The sequence below is a fragment of the Vicugna pacos genome, chromosome 22 (assembly GCF_048564905.1).
Source record: "Vicugna pacos chromosome 22, VicPac4, whole genome shotgun sequence".
In the NCBI taxonomy this organism is placed as follows: domain Eukaryota; kingdom Metazoa; phylum Chordata; class Mammalia; order Artiodactyla; family Camelidae; genus Vicugna; species Vicugna pacos.
In genome coordinates this window covers 17,220,328-17,240,518 of record NC_133008.1, presented here as the reverse complement: position 1 = coordinate 17,240,518, position 20,191 = coordinate 17,220,328, and the positions used below count along the sequence as shown (strand labels likewise).

Genomic DNA, 20,191 nt, shown 5'->3' with positions numbered 1-20,191 from the left:
ATTGTGAATTACCAGTTAGAAGTTTTGGCCCAAATGTACACAGGTGACTTTTTATTTCCAATAACAAATGTTAAATAAAATCCTGAATGGGGATATTCCTCTTGGAGCTAAATGTTCTCTTGATATCTTTGACTGTTTAATGTAAATTTCCATTCTCCGCATATTTTACTTAAACTTATCCTTTCAAATTGCAGGAGCACTCACATCTGCATTCCTTAGGTGGGAGAAAAAAAATTATAAGATGTGTGCTTGAAGAGTCCTTGTTGCTATCATGACTATTGGTAATAATAATAATAATGCCACACTTCTGAAATACTTATCAGAATTCACTCGGCTTCCATTGCTCATAAGTGATCACTAAAAGCATAGAAATAGCATACTACAGAGTTTGAAGCAGCAGAAAGAACATTATTTAATGATTTTGTTTACCTTTCCCATTCGCCATCTGTCTCCTTTCATGGTGCAGGGAACTTTGGCCTCAGTACCACGTGGAAGTTCGCTGGGGCCAGACACTTGGCAATAGTTTAATTCATGGCCCATGCAAAAAGACAGTAACTTACTTTGAAAAACACAATTTACACTGCTCTGGATGCTAAGTAATAATGACAGTATCAACTGTTTGCACTTACCAGTGCTCCCTTAGGAGCTCTGTGATGTGTGCTTTCTTTGGTTTGTCTGGTTTGATTCTTACAGCATGATAAGGTGGGCCTGTTACTAAGGTAGAGGTCATGTGTTTGAGTCAGTCCGTTATTTCTTTATTCAACAATTATTTAGAGCCTACAGTTTGCCAGGCAATGTGTGCAGAGCTGCAGACGATGAGGTAGACTCTTTCTAGGAGCCTGTATACAAGGAGCGTGAAAGAAAAAAAATAGAAGCAAAAATCCCCCCACCCCAAACCAGCTTATCAAAAGTGCTTTTTTTCTCTCCTTATTCAGTTTCATTATGTAGAATTATTAACAGTTTGCCTGTGTGTACACATTATATTGCATGTAAATACATATATACAGCATACCTTTTGGTATTGTCCTAGAGGTTGCTGAGGCTGTTTATTTATTTATTGAAATATCACCAGTTTATAATGTGTCAGTTTCTGCTGTACAGCATAATATTTCAGTCATCCACATATTCATTTTCATATTTGTTTTCATTATAGGGTCACTATAAGATATTGAATATAGTTTCCTATGTTATACAGCAGAACCTTGTTGTTTATCTATTTTATATACAGTAGTTAGTATCTGCAAATCTCGAACTCCCAATTTGTCCCTTCTCACCCCCTTATTTTTTTAAAATCTCTTTTCCTCTCTCTTTTTCAGAATGCTTAATTTCTCTTGATCTATCTTGAAATTACCTGCTTCTTTGCTCTTTCATCTCCATTCTTCTATTTAGATCATCTAGTGAATTTCCTATTTTGATTATTGTATTATTTAGTCAAAAAATTTCCATTTCACTTGTCTTTCTGTATTTTAACTCTTTATTGAGACTTTCAGTCGTTCTGTTCATTTCTCTTCATCACATGAGTGTTTGGCTTGCCTATTAAAGCATGGCTATAATAGCTGCTTTGATGTCTTTTTCTGATAAGAATCTGCTATTTTAGTTTTGGTATATATTGATTGTTTTTTTTAAAGTGTTAAGATTTCCATTATTCTTTATATGCCAAGTAATTTTGGATTGTATCCTAGACATTTTGAATATTGTGTTATGAGACTCTGACTTTTATTTAAATCGTAAGAAGATGGTTGGTTTTCTTCTTTCAGGTTTAAACGAATAGTTCTGATCTCCTTTGTTTGGATTGTAGTTTCAATGTCAGTGCAGTTTTTAAAGTGTTTGCAGTGTTATTTGCATCACTTGGTGTGTTCACTTTCTAGCAGCCATTTTGGGCCTGGTCTACATCGCAGTCAGTTTAAAAGACTTTGATATCCTATTTAGGGTCAGATCCCTACATGTTCAGATGAGAGGTGAGCACAGGAGTTCATACACAATTTTATGGGATTAGTCTCTCTCTCCCTTCACTTCCCTCCTCTCTGCAAACTCCCTGAAACTTCCCAGTTCCCTCCAGTCTCCTTTCCAGATCCTCTGGTCAGAGAGCTTGGACTACAGTTTACCTGCTCTTCCATGCCCTTCCCACAACTGGGTCTGAATTTGGAGGCAGGTAGTGAAAATGTAACAAGAAGAAGAAGAAGCAACAGACTCATCCCCATGTTCTTCAGCTCACGGCTGCTCTGTTGAGAAAGTTTCCATCCCTCGGAGTTTCAGGTGCCTGCTCAGCCACCATGGCTGCTGTAGAGTTCCCTGCAGGCTACAGGGGGCAAGAGACAAGGGAAAAGAGAAAGAATATGACTGCAAGGAATTCTCCCACTTTCTCTGCCTTTCAGGAGTCCTCTTTCCAGTTCTTTAGCACTCCTGGAGCTCTTTCTGTCTTTAGTATGCAGTTTTGTGCTCCCTTTGAGTCGAGGTCAAGCTAAGCAATACAGGACGGGAAAATGGTAAATTCACGACCAGTTTAGTGGTACTTCGAATTCTGCTCTCATTTCTCAGTCCACCTGCTACCATTTATTTTTCTGAGTCCTCAGATGTCTGTATTCCTTCCAAGACGTGTACTTGCATTCAGTAGGAGAGACCACTTTAAATGCAACCTCCCTGTCTTGGCCTGTTTAAGAAACAGGATTTCAAAAGGTATCCAGAGGACAATGAGTGGTGGAAACTGGAGGAGGGGGTACAGCTGGAGATTATGGACTAGGGCAATATCATAAGTGGTAAGGGGCTTGGATTTTATTCTAGTAAGTGTGAGAAATCTCTTGAGGATTTTGATCAGGATGTGGATATTATCTGATTTACATTTCAAACAGAGTATTGGACAGCTATATGGAAAATGAATTGTGGGAATTTAAGGTATTTGTTGAGGTTTTAAACAAATATCTGTTGCAGACAGAAAAAAAAACATTTTAAGAGGTAGGATCAAAATGATTTGCCAATGGATAAAAGGGAAGGGGAAAACAAAGGGATAAGGATGATACTGCCATTTTTGGTTTGACCAATTAGGTAGGTAACATTCACATTTACTGAGATTTCAAAGACTGGAAAAACAAGGCTTGAGGCTAAATATAAGGTACAAGAGGTTTTATTTTTTATCCCCTTTGGACATACCACATTTGGCATATCTGTTAAATATCTGAATGGAGATGTCAGTGGGGTTATTGGATACACTCTAGTCCATTATCATAGATCCTACTGATGATGAGCCATCCTGGATATATTTGATATAAGTCCTTAAAAAAAACCTTTTAGGACTATTCATAAAAGACTCAAGTATATTTCTCACAAATACAATGTTCTAGTAATGCCACATTACTGTATGTGAATCTCATTCTCTATTTTCCTTAACACATTTCAGGAATGCATTTGGTGGCTTTACTGGAGGTCACTGCATAGCAAGCCCAAAGTGCTTATATTTCATTATAATTTTTAATCATATTACAAATGTAAGCAAGTACTTATACCTTTGGTCTCTTTTTTTACCGAGTGCAATGTGATATATTTCCCAATGTCTGAGTTATTCAATCTAGAATGACATTTTGCAAGGTCTTTATTTTACAGCTTACTGTGGTCTTTTCTCAGTCCAAGTCACTTTGATGTCTCTTACTGTGTGTCATGAACATATGATCTCTTATCCTTCAGTTGGTCTTTTCTAATGAACAATTAATATTCAGAACACCCACTGAATGAAATGCTCACTGCTTTCTGGATCTTATTACTATCTGAAATTTAAAACTAGAAGACAGCTGGGGTTGCTACTGTATAACAAATCATGATGGCCTTTCAACAACTCATTCTACCAGAATTTTTATCCTAAGTCAGGGAAGATGTATATATATAATGCACACACACATACATATGGTGTTTACATACACACACTGTACACACACATATACGCACACCCCAATATTGTTCACTGTAAACACACATGCTTTTTACATAGATACAGACCGCATTCACAAACACAGTCAGAGCAATGTTGGAGTGACCTATGTCTTCTACATCCTGTCTGTAGAATTCTCTCAGGAGGTAGATGGTAACAGGAGCCATGTTTCTCCAGAAAACAAGAGACAGAAGCAGAATGGTATCTAATTAAAACGTTTAACACATTTCCCATGAGATTTAAGCCACTGACATTTTCCAGACTGCAAGCCAAGAAATGCTTAGGATTATACAGATGTACTTTGCAAACTACAATTGCCATGCCATAAAAACAGAGCTTAGACACAGTTCAGGAAATACGGATTGGATAATCTTTCTTTAGAACTCAGAAATTAAAAGTTAGGTCCTATGAGAACTGATGGTAAGTTGAGCAGCTCATCTCTTCTCAAAGTAAATCAGGAATCCATTTCTTCTACTTGATAAACCTTCTTCCTCTGGACTGATTTCCAACATCTGTATCTGAGTCTCCCAAAACCACAGTTGCTTTCTTGTACCCCTTTCTCCTCCTAACTGCTCTCATCTCTACTAGAACACTCTTCTCCTTACACCAGTTGTCACACTAAGGTCCTCCAGCTCTGTAAGATGTCTAAGAGGTGAATGATGGCTCTGACCTCGGCAAGTCTTAATCGCCCTATTTCTTAACCCTTCATAGTATTACTTATTCCTACATTCAAATGGAAAACATTTATTGAGCAACTACTTTGTTCCAAGCACCTTTAGAGGGAAAGGGATAGATCAACAATGAGCCTAGACAGAACCCTTATTTCCACAAAGCTTACATTTTAATTCAGGGAGGGGACAAACAATGAACAAGAAATAAGCAATCCATATTTTTTTCTATAAGGACGAATACTATGAAGAAAATAAGATGAACAAAAGGAAAAGATCATAATAATGGAGAAGGTAATTTGGGGCTTTTGCCTTTAATCCTTCAGAGTGAACATCTTCACTCCTTTCCTTCAAGGACTGCTGTTGCCCTAGAGTTGGTTCTTTCACTCACACAAGCATTTATGAGGCCACCAGGTCCTCAGCTTATTTCCTGGGAGAATAATGGAGGGCGCACTTTGTCACTTCAAACTTAGTTTCCCGTTGATGCTTGATAGAAGTCTTTGCATTATTATGTAGAACATCACTCGTTCCATTTCTCACTCTCCTACCTCCAGACCAAGCCCAGAGGTTCTTTTCTAATAGAAACATCTATCTTTTTTTTTCCCCTATGGATAATTTTTTTCAAAAAAAAAAAAAAGAACCTATGTGAGGAAAGGAAATATTCCTATACACTTGAACCAGATGGATTCTTATGCAAACGTCTTTCTTTAAATAATCACTGTGTGTGAAAAGGTGGCAATATATAAATATTCTTCCCTTGAACAAAGATAAAGGTTAGAGCGGGAAGGGATTTTATTATTTCACAATAAAATCACTTAGGAGAATATCTTAATACTTTGGAACTAAGGAAAGCATTCCAACCAAATTAAGATTTCTACTAAACCAAATTTTACCTAAGAAACCTGCAGACACATTTAGAAGCTGAGATTGGGTAAAGAATAAGTGTAACAAACCATTTTTAAGTATGAATGAACCTCTGTACCAAAATCCACATGCTAACGATGATTTCTGAGTAACTATTATTTTATAAGGGGTATTTTCCAGCACCTTAAACTACTGTATTCTCACCTCCTGTCCGAAAGGATTCTTTGAGCAAAGCTTCTGTTTCCTAACTTATTGATAGTCACCACTTATCTAATATGCAGTACCCACTTTGGTGGCCTTTCCACAGCAATATATATATAATATATATAAATGTATAAAATAAATACGAAAGCAGAAGGTAACGGAGGCCATGTTGTTCTGCATGCTTTCAGCAGATCTAAGCAGAATGCTACATACAACATACCTCTTCTTAAGTATCAGTTACAGGATGACTATATGGAGCTTTTTTTTTTCTTGTGGTGTTGGGGTAGGGAGTCATGATTGGTCACTATGTCCAATGGAATATATTAGCCAAATGGCAAAAAAGGATCACCTATACAATCTGAATTCAAGGATACCAAAAAACAAGAAGACATTTGCAAACTATTTCAGGACAGTGGAATTCCATTAGTTGAATTTTATTTTTTCTCTAAAGATTAAAATGTGTTCATCGCTGTAAGGTAGAAATTATAGATAAATACTTAAAAATACTTAGCCCTGTTAAAAACCTTAGGAAATTTCCTTTCAATTAAAAAAAAGTGGTATTTCATATTATCTATGGTAATTTGATTTATTTTCCTTTATGCTAGGTACTGTGCTAAGTTTAATAATGAGCCAATCAGATCATTTCTGCTCTCACAGTCTATTATATAGTGTATCTTTCTGTGTTGATAAATACTCATTATCACATAAGTGCCTAAATCTGTATTCCGTATATTATTGCCCTATTACCAGACGTTTAGTTTGTTCTCTACCTTTTTTTGTTATTCACAATCAGTCGCCACCTGTAGAAGCCCTGAAATCAAATATCCCTTCCCTTCCTCCCAGGTCAGCTTGACCTCCCACCCTCTCTTCTAGTGCAGAGCCAGCTGTTGATTGGATTAGATTAACGTCATTCATGCTACTGCAAGGAATACTTCCCATGCTTTCCCAAAGAAAAGTTTAATCCAAAGTATTAAGTGTTTTTTGACACCATTGAACTCAGCCAACATCAATTTGCCAAAAGCCATTTCAGTGAAAATCAACTTGCCAAATATTGAATTTACGGGAAGGACTGATTTTCTATACCTAGCATTTCCTCATTTATGAACATTTTCTAAGAATGGGTGACGCTTTTCCATAAACACAAACTTTCCTCTTTAATCTTGAGAACCCTCTGCCGATTCATCGTTTCCTGCCCCTGAGGCCATCCTGGCCCTTGCATTTGCACTCAGATCTCTTCCTGCCTCCTTACCTGTCCTTGGCCCTGCTCATGCCCTGGCAATAAACAGCTATAACATATTCTGGACTAGATTTAACATATTTTTGATAGTTTGATGGGAATTGGTCATTTCACAGATTGGTTTTAGGCAAATTGTTTACCCTCCCCCATTGTCTAAACATTGCTGAAAACATGGCTTTTACTTGGGACTTTCAGAAGGTAATTACACTTACTTTCTCAGAGTCAGATCACCTTCATTTATCTAGCCTAGCAGTGATTTATATACATGGATCAGATTGGTAACTTCTCAACATTCACCTTCTTTTCTCACCAGGTCATGGGGTGTTCTGATAGCTTGTAGAAGGTGAATGATACATATAAATACTTCTAATTTTATATCTGTGAATAAAGTGGACTTCCTAGGCTTGATTTATAAGTGATAATTATACCTGGCATTTTTAGCCAATGTTATTTTTCAAAAAGACAAATTTTGCCGGCACAGCATGGAGGCAGCAAGCTGAGTCAGCATCTCTAATTTTTCAGAAAACCTTCCTGGGCTGAATTTGAGCATAGACACCGGAAACGGTCTCCGGAAAGTTTCCCTACATCCTGCTATGCTTGACAGTCCACAGTCACAGCTGGACTTCAGATGGTTACAGAGCCACACAGCTGCTTTGTGAGCCCCATGACTCTGCCTTGGTAAACAGCAGTTCCTTGAAGTTGTGAAAAGCTAGAATTGAAATCCTCATTTCACATAATAGAAACATAAATCAGAGTCTTTTCTGTGCATTGCATTTGCATGGAGGTGGATGCTAAATTTCGTTCTTCCTCTATCATTTCATCTTTTTATCTATTCACTCTCCAGCACATGGGAGTTGCAGGCAGCCTACAAGTGCAAATATTTACTATGATTGAAAATAATGGGGAGAAAACAGAGTCCGAGGAAGTAAATACAATGCACTTTACAGAATTTAAAATAAACATTATATAAAGAGGACATAATTCATCCTTTGTTTTCACACTTGATAGGATAAATCATACAGCAAGCCATAACATGAGATATAGTGCTTACCATACATTTACCATAATGGCTTAAGCACGTTTTCTCTGTAGGAAGTATTCCTATGATAATAGGGCAATATGAAAAACTGCCTGTGATAAAAATAAAGCATGACCAGAAAAGATAACTCAGCAACTAAGATACTCCAAATACAATATAATAGCATAACAAATATACATTTATTTATATATTTATACACACTGAAATCTTATTAAGTAAACATCTATATCCAATTCCACACCGTTCCGTATGATACTTTTCTATAATACTAAACTCAACATCTAGTAAATTCAAAGTGTTTTTGCCCCACGCTAGTAGTGCCTCAGGTTTTATATTAAAAAGCCTTTACGTTTTCAAAAACCAACATGCAAATAAGCACTAGCCTAGCCATTAAAACACATCCATCGGTGTTTTTATTTTATCTGAGCTCATCTAGGTCATGCAGATAACGTTAACTCTCTTCTGACTGTATGTGAAATTGTGGCAAAGGAAGTTTGTGTTAACCAAAATGTTCAGATAAGGAACTACCTAGACACTTTTATTAATATGCTTAGTGTGGCAGACTCTACTGTTTGCACACCCCAGATCTATTTGTTCTTTCTACCTTGCTTAGAATACCATGTTTTGGTTTCTGGTGGATAACAGATGATGACTGATGTTACTCAACTGTAAGAATTCTGTTTTCTTGCTTTGACATTCTGCCTTGCAACTGAAGGTGGTGTTGAGGGCTACTTGAAGTTAATCAGCCTAAAAGGAAGGTCTGCTGGGGGAAGTGGAATGGAATTCCTGGTAAATCAGTGCAGACATAGCTGCCTCTCTGTCCTACCACCCACTTTCTGTTGTGAACATGGCCGTAGTATCTGGATTTGCAAGGGGGGGCAATTATGAGAAAGAATGCCGGCATTCAACAAACACAAAGAGACAGAAAGAAAAATGCACTCCTAACCTATGTGTAGCTTGGTTTACTTGAAAGGATAAGGACTCTCTGACTCAACAAGACAATGCCTCTTCCCAAACTAAGTTCAATGTCTTTAAATCTGCACAAAAGACTTCTTTACCAAAACGAAGTTTTTAGTGTGCAGCTCTGCTATGATTCAGGCCTCCATATCCAGATTTCAGGAATACAAAATTAAACTCTTGGTCTGCCCCAAGTTTGCATTACATGAGGGATGTTCATGTACTTTTGTCACTCTCTCCTTATTTCCCTGTCCCAGTTTTTACTCTCTCTTATTCTCCCCCACATAAAACCTAAAAATACCCAAAGTCTGTGTCCCAAGGACCTTGAAAATATTTGAAATAGACTAAAGGGGAATCCAGTTTTCACGATATGTTAGGGATTCCAGCATGACTGATCCAACATCTGTAGCCGTAATTACTTTGTAGTCGTCGTAAGTACATCATGTACTCCAACACCAGACAGCACACGCAGAGTCTTTGCGCTAATCAGAGATTACCTTCATACATCTGATCACTGTCACCATACTTGTTGACCAGCTGACGTACTGGATTGAAGTACTTACGGAATTTCCAGATTATGTTATTGTATAGTTAAGATGCTTTTGACTAGAGATAGTAGAATACACAACAGAAAATGGCTAATGTAATATTTTTTGCTTGTTTGTATGTTTTAGGCTCACCTACATCCAGAGTCTACTGATTCCAGGCTTTATGCAATGGTTTATACAAGTACCCAAGGTCATTCCACTTCTGATAAATACTCAGTGTGTTGGTGATGTCTTACCACATGGTTACAAGACATCTGCAATACTCCACAAGACAGTTTCTGCAGCAGAAGGTAAGCAGGTGGGGAAAATGCATCTCTTCTTAAGTGCCAGTCTCTTTCCTTAGGAGGAAAATCCATTTCCAGAAGACTCTTAGGAGATTCCCCTTGTGATTCATTGGTCAGAGCTGAATCGCGTGGATTTTTTAGATCAATAAGTGGCAGCTTAAAATAGGATTACTATGACTAGGCTGGAAGAGAGACCTGGCTATTTTAGTTTTCTAGGGCTGACATAACAAAGTACCACAGACTGGGTGGCTTAAAAGCAGGAATTTATTCCCTCACATTTCTGGAGGCTGAACATCTGAAACCTAGGTGTTGGCCTGCCTTAGCTTCTGGTTTTCTAGGCAGTTCTTGGCTCATAGACGCATCACTCCAGTTGTTGCCTCTGTCATCACGTGACCTATTGCCTGAGTATTTGTCTCTGTGTCTCCTCTTCTTATGAGGACACTAGTTAGGTTAGATTAGGGCCCACTCCAACGACCTGATCTTAATTCAGTTGCATCTACAAAGATCTTATCTCCAAATAAGATCACATCCACAGGTACTGTGAGTTAGGACTTCAACATGTATTTGTGGAAAACGCAATTCAACTGGCAACACTGACATGATTGGTGGAATGCCTGGGGGTGTGGAGTAAGGAGCACCACCCTCGGGAAGCACACACACAGCTCCACGTGAGAATGCATGTGATGGAAACTAAGAGTTTTGTCAGAGTGGTGCCAGTAAGACAAATGGTTGAGTTTCTTAATTATTCATTCAATTATTTTTAGACTGTTTCTTTGCCCAAGATTTGAATTCCTTGGTGAGTGACAGTTGGATTGGTTCTGTTTGAACAGCATGCCCACCCATTGAGAGGGTACAGGGGAAACTGACAGAAAACTTTGGGTGTCGTCCTACCAAGATTTCACCTGGTGTCAAAGGTGGAGTTCCCTAAAAGAACACTAGGTATGTTTACCAGTAGAAAAGAAAGTGCTTTGGAAGTAAAAGTAAAAATGTGTACTATGTGATTTATGATTTAATAAATCTCCTGTTTGCCCCACGGGTTGGTAACTGGCCCCTTGATGGCCACACTGGCAGCAGGAAGTTAACATGAGTCTTGGTTCCCCTTGGACACCATGATCACGAGGCTCTGGATGAGATGGGGGGTGGAGAGGGGGTGACACAGAAAATGGTATGGCACCCACCCTGGACAACAAGAGTGCAACAAGCAGTGTGTTCATATCAGTATGCACTGGATGGATATCAGCTCAGATACAAATAAAATGTAATATCGATCACTATGTTTATGAATATTTTATAAACAGATTATGTGTTATCCTTAAGCATTGGAAAGGAGTTGCATAGGGGAGAATTTGAAACAGAAGAAGAGAAATAAGAACAATATGAATACAGATGACAGCTGTCACTAACAAAATATGTAACAAACTAATCTGACTCAGTGTATAGTTTAACATACTGGATCCAGCCCGAAGTTTGGAGAGACAAAAGGGGACAGAGATGAAAGAGACCAAGCTTCAGACAGATCTGGATTGAAATCTGGGTTCTGCTCCCTGTTGTGTTTATGACCCACAGTGCAAGTAAGGCATATAATGCTTGTTATTTTAATGCATGCTTAGGAACAGGTACTTGTTAAGTGAATAAATGAATGGTGAGACAGTAAACTTGATAGTAGCTTATGACAGATTCCAGTGTGTTTCTAAACAAAAGATTTGGTGGAGGAATACACATACACAACTAAAACTTCCTTTTCTAACGTAATGTAAATGACACTATACATAGCATGTTAAACAAAGGTCGTCCTTGACCAACTCTGGTGATACACTTTGCCTAATTTTAGAGGTCCGTTGAGCACCTGTCCTGGGGAAGGCACTGGGCTTGGTATTTGGGAAATACACTAAAGTTGCAATGTCTCTGCCCTTGGAAAATATGGAAGCCATTTCGGGAAGGGAGACATACGCTTTTATCCAAGACAGATAGAAATTAGTCAGTAGAGATTTGAATAGCCCAGTGAGGAAAAACAGAGAAAAACCTTAATTTATCTTGACTGGTAAGACCAGGAAAGTCTTTGCTATTAAAATAAAATTTGAAATTGGATACAGAAACTATTAGCAAGATACGGTTGTGCTGTTTTTGTGTTTGTTTTTGTTTCCTGGTAAAAAGGAGATATTAGGAGAATAAAATGTTATATAATACTGCTCAATAGGAATTGGAATAAAACAGCTTTGTGTCCTTGCCTAAGTGATTTTTTTTTTCCTATGAGTTGGTATTTACTCACTGTTGACTCACACATTCCCCCAAGCTGACTGTAAGATTTTTTTTTCACTTGTTGAAGAGCTGCTGCTTAATGATCTAAGAAGATATTATGAGAAATAAAGAAAAATGTGAAGGCTAATGATGTTGTAAAGGATCATGTAAATAGTCTCAATTCATAGGTTGGAGAGGAAAGCGTGGGTGTTGTTTGTGACAGCTCCTGAGATAGGGCAGTTTTGCACGACAAGCAGGGACAGTTCTGCTGGGCTGTCTGTTGCGCTGGATTAATTTGTACCCCTGCACCTCGTCCATTGACTTAGCTCTGATCCTCTGTCTTTTATTTAGATAAGGATGAGTAATCTGTACGAGGGGCTGGAGAGGGGAATGAGTTCAGCTTGCTTAACCACTTACTTCCCTGAATTATTTGTCAACATGTATTCCGGCAAAAATGGTAAGGTAAAAATTGAAGGGTGAGGAGAAAGTAACACTTTTAAAAAGCGTAACTGAGTTTGTGTTGAAGGGTACTTAGGCTGATGTATGGCAGTGTTCTGAGAAATAAATAGATATGTCACTTCAGCACAAAACCCAAAGCCTTCTACTTACCAATTCCCTTGTGTTTAGTTAGGAGTTCAAATGTTTTTGAAGGCACTCCAGTATAAATTAGAATCGTCTCCAGATGTTTTGGCTCTGTAAATGGCTGGGCTAAAATTCACTTTTAATGAACCGTATTTTAATGCCAGTCTCTCCTGTCTTCGTAAATGACAAAGAACTCATCTGACTTTGTAATGAATGCTCAGCTGTTCCATTACCAACTCTGCCATTTATCGTGCCTCTGTATTTTCCAGTGAATTCACGGTGATTTTAGGCGTGTCGAGTAGGAGGAAGCTTAAGATTTAGGAGGAGAGTAAACCTAGAATCAGTAGGACGTAGACTCTCTGGGTAGAATACAAAAACCTAGTTGTGACAATTTTCTTACTGAAAACTGAAGGTTTGGAGACCAGAGAAAACATAAATAAATACTGAGGATATTGAAGAGAATAAATAAACTGGGACTGCAGGCTCCCAGTACATGGCTTGGGTCAACTGTAATTCCTGCATCACTTTCTTGATACTCAGAACCAAAGGTTCAAGAAGATTTGTGTCCAAAGATTTCACAGAACTAAGCTTCAGGTTTATTTGAATCAATGTATTTGGAATTGCTTTTGCTTTGTAAACGTACATATATACTATGTTTTTCTCTGTGTTCTACCCATTGAATTACAACTCTTGACATTATCACTAGATGGAGTGGAAGGTTATATAGCCTTCTGTATAAGTTTCTTCTTTCAAACTCACATGGAACTTTAGTGCTAAAACTGAGAAAGTCATAGGAAAATCATGGACTTGGTCACTTTAAGTACCCGAAAAATGCTCTAGTTAAAGAAGGAAAGAAGGAAAGCAAGCAAGCATTCAAAAATTGTTGTCAATCAAACGGATGCATAAATAAAGTGTAATTTATTGCATGTTTTCTTCCAGGTAATAAAAAATGATGTGATTTTAAAAAAAAAATCAATGTAGAACTATATGTTGATGTCAAATTTATAAATAAGCAAAATCACAAGTAGAGTGATATGACTCAGCGGAGTTTATCTGTTACTTTTGGATTCTCAGGCCCTGTGATGGATGTTATAGGAATAATTTGTCAAACTAAGTTGACAATTATAATCGCTAAGTGTGTAAATTCAAAGAAGAATGATTTTACTGAATCATATTATTTTTCCACTTCTACAGTAGGAAAGAGATATTTTAGATGAATAAATGCATATTAGAATTTGGAGCAGGGGAGAAAGACGTATGCGTTTATAAAAAAATAACTCTTCACTTATGATATGTTAAGCATTTAATGAACGTGACATATTTCCTCATGAACATACTTTTCAGCCTTGTTCCTTGAAGCTCACTGTTAAAGTAGCTAAAGCTGCCACCCTGTTTGTAGTCATAAACTCCCCAAGAATATTATGTTGAAAGATGATACCTTTAAGACATCTTCTATTTCTTTCATCAATTCCATTATTTAATTTGAATTTATGAATATCAAAAGAAGGTTTGAAAACGGATTGTGGAGAAGCTTCAAATCAGCAGGCTCTTTGAAAAGCGCTTGGTTTTACTGCATTGCTACTTCATTTGCTTCCTGCATTATACCATTATTTTGTTAAATTTTGCATTTGAAATGTAATTGCCTATTCAGTAATTCCTAGCATTAGTCAGATTTCTTGGATGACATAAATATTGATTTACTTTGACTGATAAAAAGAATCACTATCACTGAAGCATGCAAAAAAAAAAAAACACAACTCTGTTGAGAAGTCTATTCAAAATGCTTTCATTTGAGCAATTTGTGTTTATAATTTTTTTTAATATGTCAACTGTATTACAAAAGAAATATCAACTTGCATTGCTTGAGTAAGATTTGGAGAGATTGTTTTTGTGGCTCTTTAGCTGTCAGTCCTGGCAGCTGTCTCAGGAGAGTGGCCCTCAGTATCACCACCAAGGGGACAATAATAAGAGACAATTAGAGTCTTTTATATTTGATAATAATGAGTACTTACTCAAATGAATAAAACAAAGAAATAAGAAAATTAAACTTATGTTAGATAGGAATTTAATTTAATAGTCTAGTATATTCATTTCATGCATAAGGTTGCAAGATGCCAGGTCATAAGGGTGAACTGGGCTGTGACCAAATCACCTGCAGAGATTCTGTGATTCTATACTATGGTCTAATTATATATATATATATATTTCACAGTCAAGGTAGTGAATGTGAAGAGATAGATTCTTTTCAGTCCCTGTTTTTCCTGAGTGTATATCGGGATTTCTCAGTCTTGGCACTGTTGACACTCTGAACTGGGCAATTCTTTGTTGGCGGGGTAGGGGGGGGCTGTCTTACACAGCGTAGAGCATTTAGCAGCAGCCTTGGTCTCCACGCGCTAGATGCCAGCAGCACCTCCCCAGCTGCAAGGATCAGAAATGTCTTCGGACATTGCCACGCATCCTCTAGGGGTCCACAATTCCCCAGCTGAGAACTACCGATGTCAATCATAGTATCTTCTTCTAACACTTAAGCGTATCGTTTTCCCAATTCGGGTTACCTGTCAAAATGGACTGTAGCTATACCACTGGGTTAGCTTCCCCAAGAGGAAGATAGATATAGAGGAAAGAATCAGAAAGAAACTTAAGGAAAGGCTAGGTCAAACACTGCCCTTTATCTCTGAGAGGGGGAGGTTTGTCACCACTGTACGTGACATCTGCCTGTATTATCACCTACTGTACTTTGTTTGCACGTCCGCAGCCAACAGTTAAGGACTTCATGAACTCGGCTCACCGCAGGGTCAGACTGCCATGCCTGTGAATTGTTCCTAAACAAATTCTCCATGGCATTAGGCACGAATAAGCTTTTCTTTAATGTCAGGCATGCCTATCATTGTATTCCTCCTCATTTTCTTCTCAAATATGCGTGGACACTGAACAGGCAATTCTGCCCTGTGGATTCGGTCCCTGTAATGCACCTTCCATATACCAGACTCAATACCTCTTTCACATCGTTGTTTGTTTGTTTGTTTTAAGCTTAGTGTACACAGGTGCAGTGTTTGTATCAACTGATAAACAAAATGATCTTAAAACTAAAGTTTACTGTAATGTTTAAAGCAGTGGTTCCTAAAGTGTAATCCCTCACTGGTAGCATAATCCTTACCTGGATATTTGCTTCAAACGCAAGTTATCGAATGGCGTCCCAGACATCCTGAGTCAGAAGCTTGGGGTTACTTTAACAAGCCCTCCAGATGATTCTAACAGACACCAGAGTTTGGGATTCACTGGTTTATAGGCTTCATTTTGGGGAAAGTTACAGTTTATCCACAAACTAGTATGTGAACACCGAGTGGCCTTTAATATTTCTCCTTTAGCTGTCAGTGTGATAGCAGATTTTTACAAGGCAGAGCTCTAGAAAATTAACTAATGGCAAAGCAAAATATACATATTGATAGCATCTCCTCAGCTCATAGTCACCCCACAGTTTTTTCTTTCTTTTCTTTCTCTGCTTCTAAGAGGCCATAAAGCCTTTTCCCTTAGCCCTGTAAATTGGCAGTAATTGACAGCCTGACTGGGAGTTGGGCTATAATTCCAAGTCTGAAGGAGCCGGGGACGCGAACTCTTGCTTCACCTCTTAAGATGGATGTCAGGTCAGGAGCAAGGAGCAATGAGGTAAAGCGTTCCCTAGAAGCCCAGACTCAAGGCTATTGCCTGCAGCCTTTGCCTTCAGTACACTGAGTTCAGCATGAGGGTTGCCAAATGTGTGTACCTCTCACCAGCATTGCAGTCATTTTTCTTTTTAACCTACACCTGAATGACCCAGAAAGGGTTATGCCCAATGACAAATTTATCCATGCCGGCTGACAAACTCCAAGTGTTCCATCACTCTGCAGAAAACAGTGCAAGAGACTCTAGGCCAGGGTGGTGCTTCATTTAGCAAATGACAAATAATATCATCTAACAATTTCAAGCTGCTTCGTGCTACTGAGGTGTCAGCAGCATTTATACATTGAATGTACAAAACCAGTACTATCAGGTCTCATTCGGCACTTTATCTTGTCAACACATGCTTCTTGAGCATCTATTTTGTCCAGGAATAGTGTATGGAAAATTAAATATCATGGTTCTTGGCATCTGGATGATCATAGTCTCATCAAGAAGACTATAAACTTACAGATTTTTAAGAGCTAAACGCTATGATCAAGTACATGCTAAGTGCTAAATAAACTTATATCTGGATTTTAAAGGACAGTATGGTTATTTCATGTTTCATCCTTAGGATGTCTTACTTACTGTTTTATTTCTCAAATCATGTATATTTCCTAATTTTTGGCTCAGATAATATATAAAATGAAATGTCTGTGGACTCCATTGTTAGTCTGATTTTCCACCAATTCCGATAGTCTTTTCATACCATACCATTAGCTGTTTCTGAAATACATAAAGGAGCTTAACACATTTTTTTTTTGATAGGCAGCAGAAAGTCATTTTATTTACAAGTATAGGAGTAATACAAGTACTTGCATGTTTTAGAACATTGAGCAAATTTTGCAGGAGTGGCTGAAGTGGTGAGAAATTACCCAAGAGAGAGGAAAATGTTACCCTAAATAGTATTCGAATAGCAATGGCACTGGAGGCTGAAGAATGGTGAAATTTAAAGCAAAGAGTGTGAATCATTCCTTCATACAGAAAAGCATCATAGCTTTCTCTTTTTGTGGTGGTGATATTTAAACAGCAGAACTGGGTTGTTGCAAAAATATTTCCATTTAGATCCTTAAAAAATTAATAATAAATTAGAGAACAAAGTCTGTAAAATTGCTTAAAGATAGATATCCACTAAGAAGAATTCTTTTTAAAAAATATCTGAACATTTATTAAAATGGCCCTCTCATAATACTCTGCTCACTAGGGTATTCTGTTAGACTCTCAGAGTTGGAAAGTATAGCTATTCATAAAAATATCTATATTTAAAAATGAAATGCATACTTCAGGGAGCAGAAGAAGAGAAGTGAGAAAGTCTGCCTTTGGTTACCTCTCTCACCAGCACGATCACCACTGCCAAAGTGTGCTCTTTTTGTCTCTATTCTTTACTTTCTCAGTTTACAGCAACTTTATCTACCCCTATTGTTTAATCCAGAAGCCTGGGCATGTTTCTTAACTTCTTTCTCATACTCTTCGTTTACAGCCAGGTTCTGGAAATTCTGCCACTCAATCTACTGATTCACCACCCTGATCAAAGACACCAACACTCTTTCACTGAACATGCTACAACCTGCAAATTACTTTTCTCGTCTCCACTTTTGCCTCAGCTCTCCGTTCTTTACACAGAAGTCAGAACAATCTTTTAAAAGGGTAAATAGAAATTCTCCTCCTTAAAACACTTTAGCGGTTCCCCCTGGCTCTAAGAATGAAGCTCAAGCAACAGCGCTATAAGGTAACTGTTACTATTATGCCATTATGCCCAGGTTACAGGTGAGGGAGCCAAAGCTTTTAAAACTTAATTTTGTTGAGAACATATGATTGGCAAGTAGCTCAGCCCAGCCAGTCTAAATCCAAATAACTGATCTGCTGCAAATTTGTTGTCCTCTCATGTGCTGGGTTTACAGTGTTACTGAATAGACATGACAAGATGCATAAAGCTAATTATGAGATAATCATGCCAAGACCTGTCAGATTACAATATTAATATTGATAATCATAATATCAACAACTAAGATTTGCCAAACACACACATGAAAGACCTATAAACTTGAGACTCTGTGCCATCTTATATTTCTGTCTTACAATAATACTCTTTAATTTATAAATTTAATAGTAGTAAATAAATTCAATTATTTACTCGGAATAGCAATGCAGCACTTGGAACATAAATGAGCAAGATACGGAATTAAATGTCTTGTATCTCAAGTATCTTGTCATTTACTTGCTATGGGATTTGAAAGAAAATGAAGAATTCTGAGCCTCAGTTTCCTCAGTTTGTAAAATAACGTTACTAATAATAATTTTGTTGCAATTTACTTATAGTCTCTTCATATCAGAGTTCAATCAGAGAAACAGAATCAATAAAAACAGATGGTTGGATGGTTAGATAATAGATAAGATAGAGATAGATAGATAGATAGATAGATAGATAGATAGATAGACAGATTGATATGTATATTTATTATAAGGATGTGACCACATGCAATTTGGGGAGTTGATAAAACAATTTCTGCATTGTTGAGATCTTTGCTTCTAATGCTGAAACTTGAAGTCCACAGGGGAGCCAATTGGGAGGGAAGATGGGTACAGAGTAGGGAGGATCAAAAACTGCCTGAAACCCACAAGCACAAGCTAGAGCCCCAGGAGGATGAACTGAAATACATACGACTTCTTGTTGCCTCTAACCCTGGTGGTATGGGAGCCCTGCAGAGGGTGGGGTCCTTTCTCATGGAGCTAAACACAAGCTCCTGGCCCAAGAGTTAGAAAAAGTAAAAGAAGATTCAAGGGAAGGTGCAACAGTTGTAGGCCCACCTGCTGCCTCTTACCGATAAGTTGACGAATTATACCAAAAATGGTATGTGCAAGATATGAAATGACTGCTGCTTTAGTTCCACCCCCTAAGTCACCTACAAGAACCTTCTTGGCTCTCCGTCAGTGGAGGTACATTTGTCCCTTAGTATCGCAGGGAATTGGTTCCTGGACCCCGACATACACCATAATTTGTAGACGCATATACAACGGTGTAGTATTTGCATTGTGAGTAGGTTTACTCACACTCTCCCGTATACTTTAACTCATCTCTAGATTGCTTATAACACTTAATACAATGCAGATGCTAGGTAAATCGTTGCTGGTACATGGCAAATTCAAGTTTTGCTTTTTTGAACTGTTTGGAATTCTTTTATTCTTTATGAATAGTTTTGATCTGTGGTTGGTTGAATTTGTGGATGTGATGGGGAACCTGTGGGTACAGAGGGCTTCTGGGAAATGTAGTTCAGGAAAAGGGGTCCTGGGAAATATAGTTCAGCACAGCCACGTGGACATGTTGTAGAGCCCTAACACTACATTCCTTATTAACTTGTCACCTATAAACATCTTAAATCACACTTCGCCTCCAAATAAAGATAATGACAAAGTCAAGCTTCTACCTAACATGATACAACTATCCTAAATAAAAACTGGAAATAGGCTCACTTTTTCCTCCAAAGAGGAAAAAATTTCTTTTTTTTTGGTCTTTGAATGCTTTTTATTCTTTTCTTAATTCATGCTTCAGGTTGGATAGCTTGTAATTTAAATATTGACATATAAATTTAACTACTGTTAATGTGTCTTATATTTGATAAGGGGATGAGAGAGAGGAAGAAAAGAAAACTTTTTGGTTGATATACAAAAGGAGTCATATCAAAATAATGACTAAATATCCCTAACTATCACAGTCCTCCTTTCTACAACTGGCCACGTGCTCGTAGCTGGTATTTATAGCCGCTTCTTTTTCTACTCATTTTCTTACTCCCTTTTCCCTCGGGAAGCATCTCAGCTGGTATTAGTTTCTGACCTATGACACACATCTTTCTTCCTGAAGGTTCTGAGCCCTTATCAGGCTGGCCTTAATTGAGTCATTTTATTTTTCCATCGACTTTAATCACAGAATGCAGAAGTACCAAGAAGTACCTAA

The 20,191-nt window shown here is 37.8% G+C and overlaps 1 long non-coding RNA gene across 2 annotated transcripts in view; it reads left to right on the top strand.

Annotated features, from left to right (window-relative positions):
• The window catches only part of LOC116285062 (uncharacterized), a 1,093,935-nt gene that overhangs the window by 424,564 nt on the left and 649,180 nt on the right, over window positions 1–20,191 (top strand). For both annotated transcript variants that reach the window (XR_004194719.2, XR_012063121.1), the window contains exon 4: window positions 9,563–9,726. This is a non-coding gene — a long non-coding RNA (uncharacterized lncRNA). The remainder of the gene's footprint in view (window positions 1–9,562; window positions 9,727–20,191) is intronic.